Genomic DNA, 6,566 nt, shown 5'->3' with positions numbered 1-6,566 from the left:
AGCATTTCCAGGTTGACGCTTTATCCACTGCGCCACCACAGGTCAGGCCTCGGGGTTTGTTTTTAACTTTACTCCTACGGTATGGAATCCAGAGCGCCATTGTCCTGGACTTCCTTCACTGGACGCACTTCAGCTGGTCAAGGAGGCACGTCCAGGGAGAGTGGGAAGAGTGTGGCCAGGGGTCACAGAGACCTAGGCTCAAATCCCGCCCTTCCCTGGGGGACTCTGGGCAAGCCACTGCGCTCCCCTGAGCCTCAGTTTCCAATCTGTGAAATGGGGACAAAACCGCTGAGTTCTCTGGACAGCGGTGAGGCTCCGGTCATACGAAATGACCCCTACTCAGATCACAATATGCAACATTTCCAGCACCCCAGAAGGTTGATCATTTTATTTTTATTATTATTAAGTGAGAGGTGGGAAGGCAGGGAGATAGACAGACAGACCCTCGTATGCACCCCGGCCAGAATCTAGCCAGCAAACCTCCTGCAGGGCAATGCTCTGCTCGTCTGGGGCTGTTCCATTGCCTGGCAACCAAGCTATTTCAGCACCTGAGGTGAAGTCATAGAGCCACCCTCAGTGCCCGGGGCCAACTTGCTCAAACTACTTGAGCCATGGCTGTGGGAGAGGAGGAGAGAGAGAGAAAGAGAGAGAAGATGGGGGGTGAAGAAGCAGATGGTCACTTCTCTTATGTGCCCTGATCAGGATTCAACCCTGGGACTTCCACATGCTGGACCGACGCTCTACCACTGAGCTAACTGGCCAGGGCCTGATATTCATTTATTTATTTTTTTTTATGAGTTGTTTGTGGGGCTGGAGAGCCAGCCAGAGGAAGAATTGGAATAAAAATATCACGGGCTTTGCGGAGTGCCCGCCCTTTGTCCGTCTTACCACGGCCACTGGACCGCGATCACGGAGCAGGCTCTGGTTAAAGGATGCCAGCACCCCGGCGACCTTAAACAGAGCGTGTTGCTAATAAGCACGCAGTTTCCACGACAACGCCCCACACCACTGCCGGGGCGAGGAAAAAGTCTTGTCATAATGATCATGACAACATAATGATCCCTCTGATTCAGATCACCCTCCCCTTCCCCCTCCCCCGCCCTGACTCCCCACTCCCCCCCCACCCCGCCCCACACAAACAAGCCCAGCGATGGGGCTGGTCTGTTAATTAGAGGCCCCAAAGGGAAGATGGCGAAAATCTCCACAACAGTGTTGGGAACAATGGTGCCCTTAATAGATGTCATTCCAGCATTCTTGATTCCTGTCTGCTCTCATTATAAGCTGCAGGGGATTTATAACAAAGGTGTATAATTACCCTTCTAATATGTAAATGTGCACATAAGTTGCACTCCTCCTCTCTCTCTCTCCCCCCTCCCCATTTGTCTTGTTCTTTGTCTAACTCCGCCCCAGCCCTGTGACACTTGTCCCCAGGGCTCCGCTCAGCCTGACTCTCCGGTGACATGAGTCTGCCGTCTGCAGACGCCCACCTGTCTCACTCTCGACCCCTGTCCCTCGCATCCTGGCTCCTAAGGGATCTGCCCCTTGGGGAATGTCAGGGGTTACTTCTGCATCACTAGTTTGGGCTTGGAGAAGGAGCCCTGGGCAGAGAATCTGGGGACCCCGGGGACCTCCGTGTGGTCCTGTCTCCGCTAACTGACCGTGGCATGCGAGCTCTGACTTCTTCGAGACGCAGTTTTCTGGAGAATGACGTGGGCACCAGTCCCTGGTGAAGCACGTTGCCTCCAGCCTCCCCATCTGGAAACGGGGCTGCTGAATTGCATCCTGGCGGGTAGTGGCGGTGGCAGAGGGGGGGGGTGTCACAGTGTCTGGCTCAAAGCCGTTGTGTGATCAGTGCTAATGCCCTGCCCTCCCTGCCCGAATTCATCCGATCACTGGACGAACGTTTATTGAGCACCTGTTGTGTGCGCTGCCCCGGGACACGGGGCACGGTGTTCAGCCGTGGGGGACTGAGCCGAGACCCAAGGTCACAGGGCTCGCTTTCAGGTGGGAGGGGGGACAGTGATCTCTACATGAACAGACGGGTCAGCGTTTCAGGTGCTTGTAAGTGCAGTGAAGGAAGACGAAAGGGATAGGGAACATGAGTGGTGGCAGGTGGGAGGTGCTATTCACAGAGGTTACGAAAGCCCCTCTGGTGGAGGGGACATCTGGCTGGAGATGTGTAGGAGGTGGAGGCACGGTGGGTGAGTAAGTGGAAGGGAGACAGTGTTCCAGGTGGGGGGAGCAGCACGTGCACGGGCCCAGAGGAGGGCTCATGGCCGTATGAAGAAACACGAGGACGCAGAAGGCAGGGGTCAGGAACAGGCTGCAGAGGCGAGTGGGGACCAGACCGCACGGACACCCTCCCGGCTTCCGCTGTGGCTCTGTGGGCGGAGCAGGGCCCCCTAACACTCAAGTGCCCGGGGTTGGGCAAGACGTCACGTTGTTGCCCTACTTACGGATCATGGAAAAGACCTCGCCTTGCGCCCCGGCTGAGAAGGGAGCCTGGGAGGGTGCTGAGGGCGGGAGGGACGTTGTCTGACGTGGGTTTAAGTGGAGCAGGCGGGCTGCTGCGTAGAAAACAGGCGTGCGGGCCACTCTGTGGCCCTGTCGGCAAACGGCACCCTCCAAAGATGCCGGGGACCAGGAGTGACACGGAGTGACGTCCCAGGTGCAATGTTCTCTCCCTAACAGGCAGCGACGGGCTTCAGGACCACGGCAGGTAAAGGCCAGCTCTCAGGACACCGTGGGGCAGGTAAAGGCCAGCTCTCAGGACCACGGCAGGTAAAGGCCAGCTCTCAGGACCACGGCAGGTAAAGGCCAGCTCTCAGGACACCGTCCCTGCCTACGGACTGCTCTTCAGAAATCAGTCTGCAGGCGCCCACGGGCAGCAAACCCCTGACCTCCGCCCACTTCTGCCCCGCCCCCCCCCCCCCCAAGCCTTGAAACAAACGCAGCCTTGGGATTTGAGCTTTGAGCTTTTGGGAGGAAAAGTTCCCAGATTGGGACTTGCTTTGCATAAAAGATGCGTTGTTGGAAAGTGTATAAATTACATTTTTTGCAAATCAAATTGTATTTTAATGCACTGAGGAATATTGCTATTCAATTATCTTATTGATTTTACGGAGTGCAACAGTGTCTCTTGCCCATTAAGGGACATTTGGAAACTTGGAAAAGCATCAGGCAGGCTCCTGTGAGATGAATCCACAGCCCGGGTTCAGATGTCATCTGTTTATCGAGCCCGTAACTCTGGGTCAAGGCACAGTGCAGATCAGAGCGTGCATAGCCTTTGCCCTCAAGGACTTTAACGGGGTGGCAGGGAAGACCTCACAGAACCAACCGCTGCGGAAAAGAAACCAAGAGTTGCTCTGGGGGGGAGCGTGTAGCGAAGGAAGGGAGCTGTGGGTGCAGAGAACAAGGGTCCGGTCTGAGGGAGGTGAGGAGAAAGCTTCCAGAAGGGGGTTCTGAGGCTGAGATTCGAAGGAGGAGAAGTAGTTAACCGATTGTGAGTGCAGGTAAGGGCGGGGTGGGGGGGTCCCCAGTAGGAGGCCCAGAGGTGCAAGGAGTACTGTGTGCACAAGAGTCTAGACTCTAGAGGAAAACCAGGGTGGCCCAGCAGGAACAGAGAGGGAGCTTGATCACGCCAGACCTGAAGGCCGTGTTGTGATGGGGGCAGGGTGGGAGGGGGTTTCTTTCTTTCAAGAACAAGGGGAGCAAGGGGAGGATTTCAAGCGAGTAAGTGACAGGAGCAGGTATGCTGAGCAGGGTTTTCTACAACCGGGTGGGGCATAAGTATTTACATGTACCGCTCCCACAAAGCAAACAGATGTCGCTCTTGGTTTCACCTCTTAGCGCTAGCCCTGACGAGTGTCTCAGCATAGCTCCGCCCAGGGTGGTCCCCCTGCTCGGCTCCGCACGCCGGGTTATATAACTTTCCTTACTTGGCACGATACGTCTTAAGCGCTTCTCACGCGTTCTTTACAAGTGTCATTTATAAATCTACGCAATCACCATAGATCAGAAGCTGGATAGACCGTGATTTACTCAGGCGTCTCCTCCTGATGGGCGGGGAGGCAGAGCAGCCGCCGCTCACCTGGAATAGTCCCAGGATCCTGTCTTAGCTCTGATGTCATGATTAATAGCACCGACTTCACTTTTAAAAAGCGTCCTGAATGAAAAATTATCTAGTCACCCTTTGCTATGGGATAAATATTTGAGTTGCTTCCATTATTCAGAATATTATTGTTACTGCCGTCGTGAATAACCCCGTGATGACGACGTTTCCGTCAGTCGGCTTAAATAAACCATACGGTCACAACAGTCCTTGCTCGAAGGACCCTTAAAATTCACCTCGTGTTTCTCAAACTTCAGACATCCATGTGCAAGCTGCCACAGACACACGATCCTGTCCTAACATTAAAAATGAAACCTGCAGTGGTAGAGCGTCGGCCTGGCGTGCAAGGGGTCCCAGGTTCGATTCCCGGCCAGGGCACACAGGAGAAGCGCCCATCTGCTTCTCCCCCCCCCTCCTTCCTCTCTGTCTCTCTCTTCCCCTCCCGCAGCCAAGGCTCCATTGGAGCAAAGATGGCCCGGGCGCTGGGGATGGCTCCTTGGCCTCTGCCCCAGGCGCTAGAGAGGCTCTGGTCGCGACAGAGCGACGCCCCGGAGGGACAGAGCATCGCCCCCTGGTGGGCAGAGCATCACCCCTTGGTGGGTGTGCCGGGTGGATCCCGGTCGGGCGCATGCAGGAGTCTGTCTGACTGTCTCCCCGTTTCCAGCTTCGGAAAAATACAAAGAAACAAACAAAAAAACACAAAAAATGAAACCTGGTCATTAATTAATTTTAGAGAGAGCAAGAGAGATAGAGAGAGGGGGAGAGAGAGAGAAGCATTCATTTGTTGTTCCGCTTTGCGTATTCATCGGTTGCTTCCTGCGTGTGCCCGGACCGGGAATCGAACCTGCAACTTTGGCATTTTGGGGACAATTCTCTAACCAACTGAGCCAGCTGGCCAGGGCAACTTTGTTTTTTTTTGTTGTTTGTTTGTTTGTTTCTTTTTAAATTCAACTTACTTTTAAAAAGCCTTTTTAAAACTTCCAAGAATGAGCCGATTTTAGCAGCAAACGTGGCGCTCCTACCAGGAGTGGAGAGCCGGCGCTCTATTCTGGTCATCAAAGCGGCCCCAACAATGAGTTCAAGGGACACTGAGAGGAGGGAGAGGGAGAGGGAGTGGTGCGGGGGCTGAGTCCCGCCAGATGCCGGAGAAAGGGAAACCTAGCAACCGTGCGGGGACGCTCACATGGACCAGCGTGTCTCTTTCACACAAGCCGGATTCAAAGGGCATTTCACCCTCTGCGGTTCCTGGCGGCAACGCTGAGCCCGGCAGCGGCACTGAGTGCTGAGGAGCCCCCAGCTCCCGGTTCTGTGCCTGGGAACGAGCACGAAACTCCCCCCAAGGGTGTGCAGCAGGAGAGAGGGGTGGCTGCCCCCTGTGTTCCCGTCCTGAGTGCTGAGGAGCCCCCAGCTCCCGGCTCTGTGCCCGGGAACGAGCATGGCACTCCCCCCAAGGGTGTGAAGCAGGAGAGAGGGGTGGCTGCCCCCTGTGTTCCCGTCGTGAGGGCTGAGGAGCCCCCAGCTCCCGGCTCTGTGCCCGGGAACGAGCATGGCACTCCCCCCAAGGGTGTGCAGCAGGAGAGAGGGGTGGCTGCCCCCTGTGTTCCCGTCGTGAGGGCTGAGGAGCCCCCAGCTCCCGGCTCTGTGCCTGGGAACGGGCATGGCACTCCCCCCAAGGGTGTGCAGCAGGAGAGAGGGGCGGCTGCCCCCTGTGTTCCTGTCCTGAGTGCTGAGGAGCCCCCAGCTCCCGGCTCTGTGCCTGGGAATGGGCAGGGAACTCCCCCCAAGGGTGTGAAGCAGGAGAGAGGGGTGGCTGCCCCCTGTGTTCCCGTCCTGAGTGCTGAGGAGCCCCCAGCTCCCGGCTCTGTGCCTGGGAATGGGCAGGGAACTCCCCCCAAGGGTGTGAAGCAGGAGAGAGGGGTGGCTGCCCCCTGTGTTCCCGTCGTGAGTGCTGAGGAGCCCCCAGCTCCCGGCTCTGTGCCTGGGAATGGGCAGGGAACTCCCCCCAAGGGTGTGAAGCAGGAGAGAGGGGTGGCTGCCCCCTATGTTCCCATCCTGAGTGCTGAGGAGCCCCCAGCTCCCGGCTCTGTGCCTGGGAATGGGCGTGGAACTCCCCCCAAGGGTGTGCAGCAGGAGAGAGGGGTGGCTGCCCCCTGTGTTCCCATCCTGAGTGCTGAGGAGCCCCCAGCTCCCGGCTCTGTGCCTGGGAACGGGCACAGAACTCCCCCCAAGGGTGTGCAGCAGGAGAGAGGGGTGGCTGCCCCCTGTGTTCCCGTCGTGCGTGCCTCCCTGTGCAGAGCCCTGCGCCGTCAATGGACTTCTCCCTCCCTCTCCTCATTCATTCATTCATTCATCCATTCACTCATTCATTCATTCATTCATTCGATTGGCGGGCTCACCGGCTAGCTTCCCTGTTCTCCTTGGGGGCGTGTTCTGAAGGATGAAACAAGTGCTAAGG

Source organism: Saccopteryx bilineata, chromosome 6 (assembly GCF_036850765.1).
Source record: "Saccopteryx bilineata isolate mSacBil1 chromosome 6, mSacBil1_pri_phased_curated, whole genome shotgun sequence".
NCBI classification, from domain to species: Eukaryota; Metazoa; Chordata; class Mammalia; order Chiroptera; family Emballonuridae; genus Saccopteryx; species Saccopteryx bilineata.
Note: the sequence above shows the minus strand (reverse complement) of the source record.